Source organism: Nomascus leucogenys, chromosome 14, assembly GCF_006542625.1.
Source record: "Nomascus leucogenys isolate Asia chromosome 14, Asia_NLE_v1, whole genome shotgun sequence".
NCBI classification, from domain to species: domain Eukaryota; kingdom Metazoa; phylum Chordata; class Mammalia; order Primates; family Hylobatidae; genus Nomascus; species Nomascus leucogenys.
In genome coordinates this window covers 69,056,157-69,066,759 of record NC_044394.1, presented here as the reverse complement: position 1 = coordinate 69,066,759, position 10,603 = coordinate 69,056,157, and positions in this window count along the sequence as shown.

Below are 10,603 nucleotides of genomic sequence, written 5' to 3'. Positions count from 1 at the left end.
CACTGGACCAGTTGTTGGAGCCTTCCATTTGAGACCTTGCGATGCCTTCATGGACATTATTTCTGCTCATCCACACAGCCAGCAGGGACTTGTGCAGCAGGAGGGGCAGGCTCAGAGTTAAGCAGCTGCTCCAGCCTCACACGGCTAGCCTGGGCCTGATCTGGAGCTTGTCCCAGATCTGGAGCTTCCCAGGCTTGGCCCTGGGTCACTAGAGCAGAGCCTCCTTGCCTCTTCATGGATATGGAGCCAATTCACTGTGGCTGATCACCAGTCTCACTGACTAAAGGGGCAGCCCTGCCCCTGCTTACACCCCCACCACTGCTGAAGCCATCCCCGTGCCGACAAACACAAGCAGAAACTTCTCAGGATCTACTGCCTCTTGTTCCAAGGAATTAGGTGAGCTTCTGTCTTGAGGACAGAAGAGGCAGCTGGAAGATCAGGTTTGTGGTTGAAGAAGGCCTAGGTGAGGTGCCATGACTCAAATGCCAATAATGGGTGAGGGCTTTCAATCTTTGGAAACTGCAGTGGCAATTTTGGAGACAATGTTTAACTATAGTGTAAAGACTGCCAGTTTAGTTTCTGATCCTGAAGAAATGTATATGTGGTCCCAGGCTAATGTTTCTAAAAGTCATTGAGTGACTTTACGTGTCCTAGCCCCATATTTCCCTGAAGATAACTGTCTAAAATGCCCCCAAGAGAGGCTTTGGAGTTCCTTGACTTCTCTGAATTGTTGTAGTAAAGATAAGGCAGAAATTTTGAAGAGATCAGAAAGAAAAACTTTAGAACAAATCTTATCTTTTCTAGGACTGTCTTCATTTTAATTTACTGTCATATCAGATAACATGCCAGATGGATTTTACTGTGTCTGACTTGAGTCAGGCCAGCTGGGATGGGATCCTGCCTCCAGCAGTGGTGGGCCCCGGGAACATTTATTTCATCTCAGCATCAAGCATTCCCAAAGCAGCAGGGGCTAACGGGGCCGCAGAGATTACCCCTGCAGCTGTGGGGCTGGCCAGCCACACTTCCATAGATTTGTCTGTAGGGAGACATCGAGCCACGTGGATTCGGATAGGTTGTTATGTATGCAGACAGCAAAAGCAAAATCAGCATGGCGTGTCGCTCCTTGTGTCCCTTGTCCCACAGGAGGACACCAGGCTGGAGGGTTGGGACACCAGATGGCATGGACAGTGGGTTGCCCTGCTGTGCAGCAGCCAGCTCTCAACTGCAACCCAGCACTCTACAGACTTAGCAGGCACCTGCAGGTGTATCTTGTGGGAGTGGGGAGAGAGGAGGAAAGCGCTATGCTCAACAGAAGCTAGGGAGATTGATGAGAAATGGCCTTGCAGCAGTTCCAAAAGGGTGGGGAGGCAGGTGAGACCGCTCACGGCAGCGATGCACAGGGCCACTTAATGCCCCTTGCTCCGTGAGGAGTTGCAGGGTGTTCCACCAAGACGCAGGTTAGGTTGCCGTCGAGCCTGGTGGAGATGTGCAGGGTTGCTGGGCACCTGGCAGAGCTGGTCCCTGACACACACTTTCATCATCATTAAAATGGGGATGTTAAGAATACCTACCGCAGGTATGTTTGACTGTTTTTTTTTTTTTAGATAAGCTTTACATAAAACTCACCATTTTAACCATTTCAAAGTGTACAAATTAGTGGCTTCTCATATATTCACAGTTATGCAACCGTCGCCATTATCTAATTCTAGAACCTCTTCAACACTCCAGAAAGAAACCCAGTGCACATGAGCTGCCACTCCCCACTCTCTCCTTGCCCAGCCCCTGGCAACCACTAATCCACTTTCTGTGTCCATGGATTTGCCTGCTCTGGGAATTTCATTTAAATGGAATCATATACTCTGTGGCGTTTTGCGACTGGTTTTTTTCACTTACCATGTTTGCAAAGTCCATCCAAGTTGCAGCATGTGTCAGTATGTCATTCTTTTTTATGGCCGCATAATAGTCCATTGTGTAGATCATGTTTTGTTTATCCTTTCATCAGTGAATGGACATTTGGGTTGTTCCCACTTTTCAGCTATTATGAATGATGCTGTTCTGAGCATTAATGTAGGAGGTTTTGTGTGAACATATGTTTTCAATTCTCTTGGATATACCTGGGAGTGGAATTGCTGGGTCACGTGGTAATTCTGTGTTTAATGTTTTGAGGAACTGCCAAACTGTTTTCCACAGGGACTGAGTATCTTATATTGGTATGCACTTTTGAAATAATAAAAAACACTCTTAACAGAGCCTGGCCCACACCATTCATTCTTTTATCCCATAAATATTTATGGAGCACTTACCGTGTGCCATGCCTTATAGACGTGGAGATACAAGGGTGACTAATGGACAGCCCTGCCCTCAGGAAGCTGGCATTTGTGTGTGTGTGTATGTAGGGGTATGTGTGTGTGTGCGCACATAATGTGTATATGGGGTAGGGAGGATGTTAGATGGTGATAAGAGTTATAGAGAAACAGGCCAGGTGCAGTGTCTTACACCTGTAATCCCGGCACTTTGAGAAGCCGAGGTGGGTGGATCACCTGAGGTCAGGAGTTCGAGACCAGCTTGGCAAACATGGTGAAACCCCTTCTCTACTAAAAATACAAAAATTAGTTGGGTGTGGTGGTGGCCGCCTGTAATTCCAGCTACTTGGGAGGCTGAGGCAGGAGAATCCCTTGAACCCTGGAGGTGGGGCTAGGGTGTGCCGGATGGGCCTGGGATCCCTGTTTTTGGTTGGGTAGTCAGAGAAGGCCTCACTGACAAAGAGAAGGAGGCAAGGAAATATGAATCTTCCGAGAAGAGGGGACTGCAAAGGCAAAAGTCCCAGAGCTGTGTCATGCCCGAGGGACAGCAAGGTGGTCAGCGAGGCTTGGGGGAGGCAATAGGGTTGCAGGGGATGAACCCCGAAAAGGAACTAGAGCCATAGCCTGTGGGAGCCAGGGGCCGTGGTGAGGACTCTGCCTTTCCTCTGAGAGGCAGGAGCGGCGGAGGGATTGGAGGTGTGGGTTCTGACAGGATCACCCAGCTGCTGTGCTGGGACATGGAAGGGCAGGGGCAGGGATGCCACTTGGAAGCTACAGCAATGACCCTGTGGGGATATGACAGAGGCCTGGGCCAGCGGCAGCAGTGGAGATGGTGGGAAGGGGGCAGTTTCTGGAAAAGTGTGGAAATAGAGACAGCGGGATCTGTTGACGAAATGGATGTGAGGTGCGAGAAAAAGTAGAAAATGATTTCAACAGGTTTTGGACTGAGCAACTGGGAAGCTGTGCTATTTAGTGAGCTGGGGACCTCTTTGCTTTATTCACTGGAGAACCCCAAGTGCCTAGAACAGTGCCAGGCACTTAGTAGATGCCCAAGAAATTGACTGAGTAAATGAAGAGGTGGCGGGATCCATAGTAAAGCCTCAGTTGACGTTTATTCTTTGATACCTATGGTCTCCTGACCTAGGGTGATCCCGTCCTTCCCCAGCTCTTGAACTCCTCAGGTCAAGAAACTTGAGCTTCCACGATTTTTACTAGGTCACTGACCCTCATGGAGTTTTGCCAGAATGACTTAGAAGTGTTTGAAGCAGGATGGGACTAATTAAATCAACGTGCTGTGTTTGCGTAGACGTTATCTGGCTCTGTCTTTCCTTTGCTCCCAAGCAAATCCCACTCTTTCTTTCCTTATTTGTTTATTTATTTTTTGACAGAGTCTCACTGTGTCGCCCAGGCCAGAGTGCAGTAGTGCCATCTTGGCTCCCTGCAACCTCTGCCTTCCTCAAGTGATTCTCATGCCTCAGCCTCCCGAGTAGCTGGGGTTACAGGCGCCCACCAACACACCTGACTAATTTTTTGTACTTTTAGTAGACGGGGTTTCACCATGTTGGCCAGGCTGGTCTTGAACTCCTGTCCTCAAGTGATCTGCCCGCCTCTGGCCTCCCAAAGTGCTGGGATTACAGCTGTGAGCCACTGCGCCCGGTCCAAATTCCACTCTTTCTATTGGCCACCTTTGGGTCCCTGTTACGTTGGTTGCCTTCTGAGGCACCTGCCATTTTTTTATGGTTACTTCACACTAGGCACTGTATTAGCACATTATTTAAATTATGATTAGCTACATTTAACAATGAGACAATAGGCACACTGTTTAATTAAAGTTAATTAACTTGGCCAAGATCACACAGCTAGTAAGTGGTAGGGCCAAGACTGAAACTCACGTTTGTGCTTGTAACCACAGCACTTTATCTTCTCCCTGTTCTGGGTGGATATTTACTTGTCAGGAATGTTTCCATGGGAACTCCTGCACCCAGAGAGCAATTAGACCTTTCCAATTCTAAGCTTTAATTCCAGAGTTCCATTCTCCAGGTTTTCCCTAACTTCACCTCCAACCCAGCTTGATTTTGAGCCCCATCCACTGCCCTTGACACAAAAATGTGCATCTCCTTATCCCCACTGTGAATTTCAAGTTCTAATATCTGATCAAGCAACACCACCATTTTCCCTTTTTCTTTCACAGCGCAGGCAATGTCAGTAATCCAGGAAATTCTGCAAATTTTACCTCCCCAGATTGACCTACCAATTATTACCCACGACTTACCTCCTAGTCCAAGCATGATCTGGGTACTTTTGAGGTAAGAGAGAGAACCCCAAGATTATTAGCTGAACCCTAATTTCTAATACAGAAGATTCACATCCATTCTCATCATTCGTTGTAATTTTTCCAGCCACTTCTTTTTACAAACTTAATTCCATTCTTTCTCCCAACCAACATGTTATGGCTGGCTACAGAATTTATAAGCATCTAAAAGCTATCTTACAAACACTTCATCAAATGCTGTCTACTTGAAATGTCTTGTAACAATGTCTGAAATGTGTGCCTTACAACGGTATAAGATGTGAAAAGTGCTATTTGTTGCAACCTTTACATTTTAGGATTAGTGAAGTAATCAACCAACCCACCCCAATCCTTAGCAGCCAGACTCTACCGGAGCTGAAGGCAGTTTGAAAGACAGCTGTGGGAAAAGAATGTGTTGCCCAGGACCACGCGCCTGCGAGCGGACATGGTGGGTTTTGGTTTTGTTAGGTGGACTTGTTTGGGGCTTTATAACCATAGAATGGTGAACACTTGGAAAATACTATGAAAAGATTAAAAGTTTTATCAAAATATGCCAAAAGTGTTCTTAAAAATATCCGGCCAGGCATGGTGGCTCACGCCTGTAATCCCAGCGCTTTGGGAGGCCAAAGTGGGCAAAGCGCTTGAGCCCAGGAACTCAAGACCAGGCTGGGCAACATGGTGAAACCCCATCTCTACAAAAAATACAAAAATTAGCTGGGCATGGCAGCATGTGCCTGTAGCTCCCAGTTACTGGGGAGGCTGAGGTGGGAGGATAGCTTGAGTTCAGGAGGTCTAGGCTGCAGTGAGCCGAGATTGCGCCACTGCACTCCAGCCTGGGAGACAGAGTGAGACGCTAAAAAACAAAAACAAAACAAAACAAAAGAAGGTACAATCCACCATCCTCCTCAGAACACAGTGACTTGGGGGACAACCCTAGAGCCCTAGGCTAAAGTGAAAGGCATTTGTTCAGGTAGATACTAAAATGTAATTTTCACCACTTGCTTTTAAACCTGCCATTGGCTTGGCCAGGCGCGGTCGCTCACTCCTGTAATCCCAGCACTTTGGGAGGCTGAGGTGGGCGGATCACCTGAGGTGAGGAGTACGAGACCAGCCTGGCCAACATGGTGAAACCTTGTCTCTACAAAAAATAAAAAATTTGCTGGATGTGGTGGCGCGGTCCAGTAGTCCCAGCTACTCAGGAAGCTGAGGCAGGAGAATCGCTTGAATCCGGAAGGCGGAGGTTGCAGTGAGCCGAGATCGGGCCACTGCACTCCAGCATGGGCGACAGAGTGAGACTCCGTCTCAAAAAAACAAAAACAAACAAACAAACAAAACAAAAAAAAACCCTGCCATTGGCTAGAGGCAGTTGAGTGTTCAAAATGGGGAAAAACCACCACCAAAAGCCAACAGGAACTCTGAAGCGGGAAAAGAAAATGGATAAGGAGCAAGTCTTGTCCCTTCTGGTCCTGAGTGGGTGGGGCTTATGTTCATGCTGAAGTTCAGGGGGCTCCTTCTCAAGTCCTTCTTTCTAGTCTTGCCTTGTGAAGCTGTAAGTAGAATCAGTATTCCAAAGTCCTTTTCTGGACTGAGGAGAGAGGCCACCTGTTCACCCCTCAGGCTCAGACACCAACAACAGTGGTAAACTGGGTGGTCCTGAAAATTCTGTAGGCAAATGGAACTGAAACTGCAGATGTCACTGGAAGCATTAACACACACACACACACCACACACACACACACACACACACACACGGAAACAGGAGAGTACGCAGACAGGGACAATAGGAGAAATGGTATTTCACAGGGGATTTAAAACTATAGAAATGAGGCCAGGTGTGGTGGCTCACGCTTGTAATCCCAGCACTTTAGGAGGCCGAGGCAGGTGGATCACCTGAGGTTGAAGTTTGAGACCAGCCTGACCAACAAGGTGAAACCCCATCTCTACTAAAAATACAAATACAAAATAATAAAAATACAAAAAAGTAGCTGGGCGTGGTGGCAAGCACCTGTAATCCCAGCTACTTGGGAGGCTGAGGCAGGAGAATCATTTGAACCCAGGAGGCAGAGGTTGCAGTGAGCTGAGATCATGCCACTGCACTCCAGCCTGGGCAACAAGAGCAAAACTCCATCTCAAAAAACAAAACAAAACAAAAACTATAGAAATGCTGAAACACCAGTGCCACAGATGACCAAGTCTGTGTTGAACATTACTTACATCTTAAGATGACACAACACTGAAGTCACACTCGGCTATCTCAGTGAATGCAATGGAAAGTGAGGTGCACAACACAAAGTTTATTCAAATCAGAAAACAGATAAGCTTCATGACAGGTGGTGATGTTATAAAAGATAATCTATATCAAGGGTTCAGTACAAATTAGTCTGGGAGCCTGCTACAATATGCAATTTACTCTAAAGTACTGTATCATCAGTGTGATATTTTCCAAGGTAAGTCTGAATCCTGAGTGGTCAGCACACATGGTGGCTGCTATCCGATAGGGCAATTCAACAGACACTGCTAATTAGCATACTGTATATTTAAAAATGGACTTTTATGGGGAAACTAGTGTCTTGTTAATTGTCGTGAGAGGTTCTCATGGGCAAAATTAAATGGATTCAAGGCTGGCCAGAATAGCTTTCATGACTAGGGTGTAAGAATCCATGAACTCTCCTTTGCTCCCTAGCGACAGTGGCTGAGGCCTGTGTCTGTTGGTCCAGTCCACTTGCCAATACAGGAGTATTACAGAATCTTACCCCAGGAATATCGCTGCATCTACCTCAAGAAAACCTTATATACAGGGTGTGGTCAGAACATCTACAAGGAGAGAGAGCTGGGACTCCATTCAGCTTACAGAAGAGGATGCTTCTGGGCTGGCTTCATTATTAAATGAATATGGGTCTCTTATGTGTGAGGCAGATTCCAAAGCTCTCAGTCTAATTTGGTAGATTTAAGGGAGGAGCTCACTCACCAGATCTGATTGGTCACGTGACTGACCAAAGGCAACAGGCTTGGTGACCTTTGAAAACATTTCAATTGTGTAAGGGAAAAAGGCTCTTTTAGAAAATTCTTACAGGGGAAGTCTGTGAAAATCGCAGTTGGTAAATAATGCTTAGACAAAGCTTCGTACCTACTGGGAACTCAAAAAGTATGTATGAATGAGAGAGCAGCGAACTGATGGTTTCTATAGACAGAGGAGCCAACATTCTACAGGCTACATGCACTGTCTGCCAAGGACACAGCCAGATGCTAGGTTCCCTGTGGTTAGTAAAGGCCTCCTTGAAGAGAAACATCATTATCTAGGCCTGTGGAAAGCAGCCCCAGGCTGTGCACATGCGGCCCACATGTGTTTTCCTTTTTTTTTTTTGAGAGTCTCACTGTGTCGCCCAGGCTGGAGTGCAGTGGCACAATCTCGGCTCACTGCAACCTTCGCCTCCCGGGTTCAAACAATTCTCTGCCTCAGCCTCCTGAGTAGCTGGGATTACAGGCATCCGCCACCAAGCCCAGCTAATTTTCGTATTTTTAGTAGAGGTGGGGTTTCACTATCCTGGCCAGGCTGGTCCTGAACTGACCTCGTGATCCACCCGCCTCGGCCTCCCAAAGTGCTGGGATTACAGGCCTGAGCCACCACGCCCGGCCCCCGACATGGGTTTTCAAATCAGCCATGTGCAGCCCTCATCCATATCTGTGCACTATCTGTACAGCAAGTAAAGTTACCTGGGACGGTCAGACTTAAGGATTCTTTTTAATTGATCTCTTTAGTTGCTGTAAAGTTAACCGACTTACTAAAGTTAACGTGAGGACTTGAGAGCATTCTCCTTTGTGATTTGAGGAACCCATGTTAGGTATTACCCACCTAATAGCAACCAACTAAAATGTGATGTGGAGGTTCAGGATCAACTTCTCTGAGATGAATCGTCTTTCAAAACTTGAATTTGCTAACCAAGTTGAGGAAGTGGCAACAAACATCAAGTCACATCTTATTCGAGGTCTGCTGCAGGGTTCCTTAAATAATGAATGTATGCATTTATAGAACACTGACAGAAATGGGTTGAAAAACTACAGAAACCAAGAGGCAAGAGTACTAATTAGAAACAAACGTTGTGTAAGCATGGTTGAAGCCGATTAGCACAGGGAATTAGATTTTTATACTATTCAGAAAAAGTCACTTGAATTTGGCTTTGGAATACCGTAATCACCGACTCAGACATAGCCACGTTTAATAGCACAGAATTTCATGACATTGTCACAACCTGAAAGTCTGCAGACTGCTGCTCCATCCTGCACTCTAACCCTAACCTCTACCCACTCCAGGCCAGACATAGGGCTTCAATTACTGTTGAGGCTGAAATGAGACGAGACGAGAGGCTCCTCCCCAGCCTCTTCCCTTCCCCCTTCCCCCTGCCCACCCCCATCCCATTTCTGGTCTCAAGGAGAGAACTGTTTTAGTGTCTAGTTGAGCTTTAGAAAGAGCACAGATAACCGCTACCTTTTTCCAGCATGAACACCAACTTTCGCATATAATTCTGGGAGAATTTCGTACCTAGTGTTTTAATTTTCTTTTTTTTTGAGACGGAGGCTCCCACCGTCGCCCGGGCAGAAGTGCAATGGCGGCGTGATCTCAGCTCACTGCAACCTCCGCCTCCCAGGTTCAAGCGATTCTCCTGCCTCAGCCTCCCGAGTAGCTGGGATTACAGGTGCCCGCTACCATGCCCAGCTAATTTTTTGTATTTTTTAGTAGAGATGGGGTTTCACTATGTTGGCCAAGCTGGTCTCAAACTCCTGACCTCGTGATCCACCCGCCTCGGCCTCCCAAAGTGCTGGGATTACAGGCGTGAGCCACCACGCTCAGCCGTGTTTTAATTTTTACTGCACATGAAACCAATATTGCATGTGCCCCTTAAACTGTGCATGCAAATTAAGAAACAACAGGCATGTCATATAAACACTGCTGCAGGACTTCTCTATGAAACTGTTAAGAGCTTTTAGCACCCATTCCTTCATCACACTTAGTTTTTTACACATGCCTGTATCAGTAAGCCATATCAGACCCCCCTTACAGTAGACTTCATATTGGTACTGAACACTGTTACAGGAATCCCATTCAAAAGATCCTTTTCTCCAGCCACCTGCTACCCTAACCTCTCTAATATTCTCCACCTACCCCCCACCCCGCTTTATTTGTCCTTAACTAGAGCTATGAACTATTGACATGTGTGCTTACCCCAACATCCATGGAGTAAATACTGTAATCTGCTATCCTACTTTTCTTTGGGGGCCACAGGGAGAGAAGTTTTCTCTTACTTTACCTGAGCCTAATTATAAGAATCCACTATTTTATTGGTAGCAAACCTAGGTTCTACTTCTGTGAATTTTTTTTTTAAACAAAACAATGCAATATAAATACAAAGATTTCATGGTAGCCAACCACAGAAATTCTGTCTTATGACTGCAGCCATACAACGAAGCACAGTTATTTCTATTTGTTCAGAGCTGAAATTAAACTTTTTCCAGAGCACCTTGAGGGGAAAGATTTAAATGATTTCTAAACAGGAAGTAAAGACAAGCATTGTATAACATTTATAAACTTATATCCTAGACACTCAAAACTCAATGAAACAAAAAATTCTCAAAGTTTAGGATCTGGTCCTTAGAAATTTGAAGGTGCTGCCAAAATAAACAGTGGTATATTTTGATTTTGTCTCCTGTTCATCAAAGTCTTTGCAATTAATTTTTATTCAATAGTACATCCAGTAATAAGATTTTCATTCAGAAACTAAAGAAAAAGGACACAAGAATTTCAAGGGCTTGAATATATTTTTATATTGATATTCTGTGTCATTCTACCCTAAAATAATACATTATTGATTACATACAGGATGAGGTGAGGTATTTGTAAAATATCTGGTAAAAAATAATTATAATATACAGTATTCTACATGAGATGGAATCTTATGACTCCTTAGGTCTTCTGAAGTGTTAAAGTGATCATCTAAATTAAACTGCTCTGAAT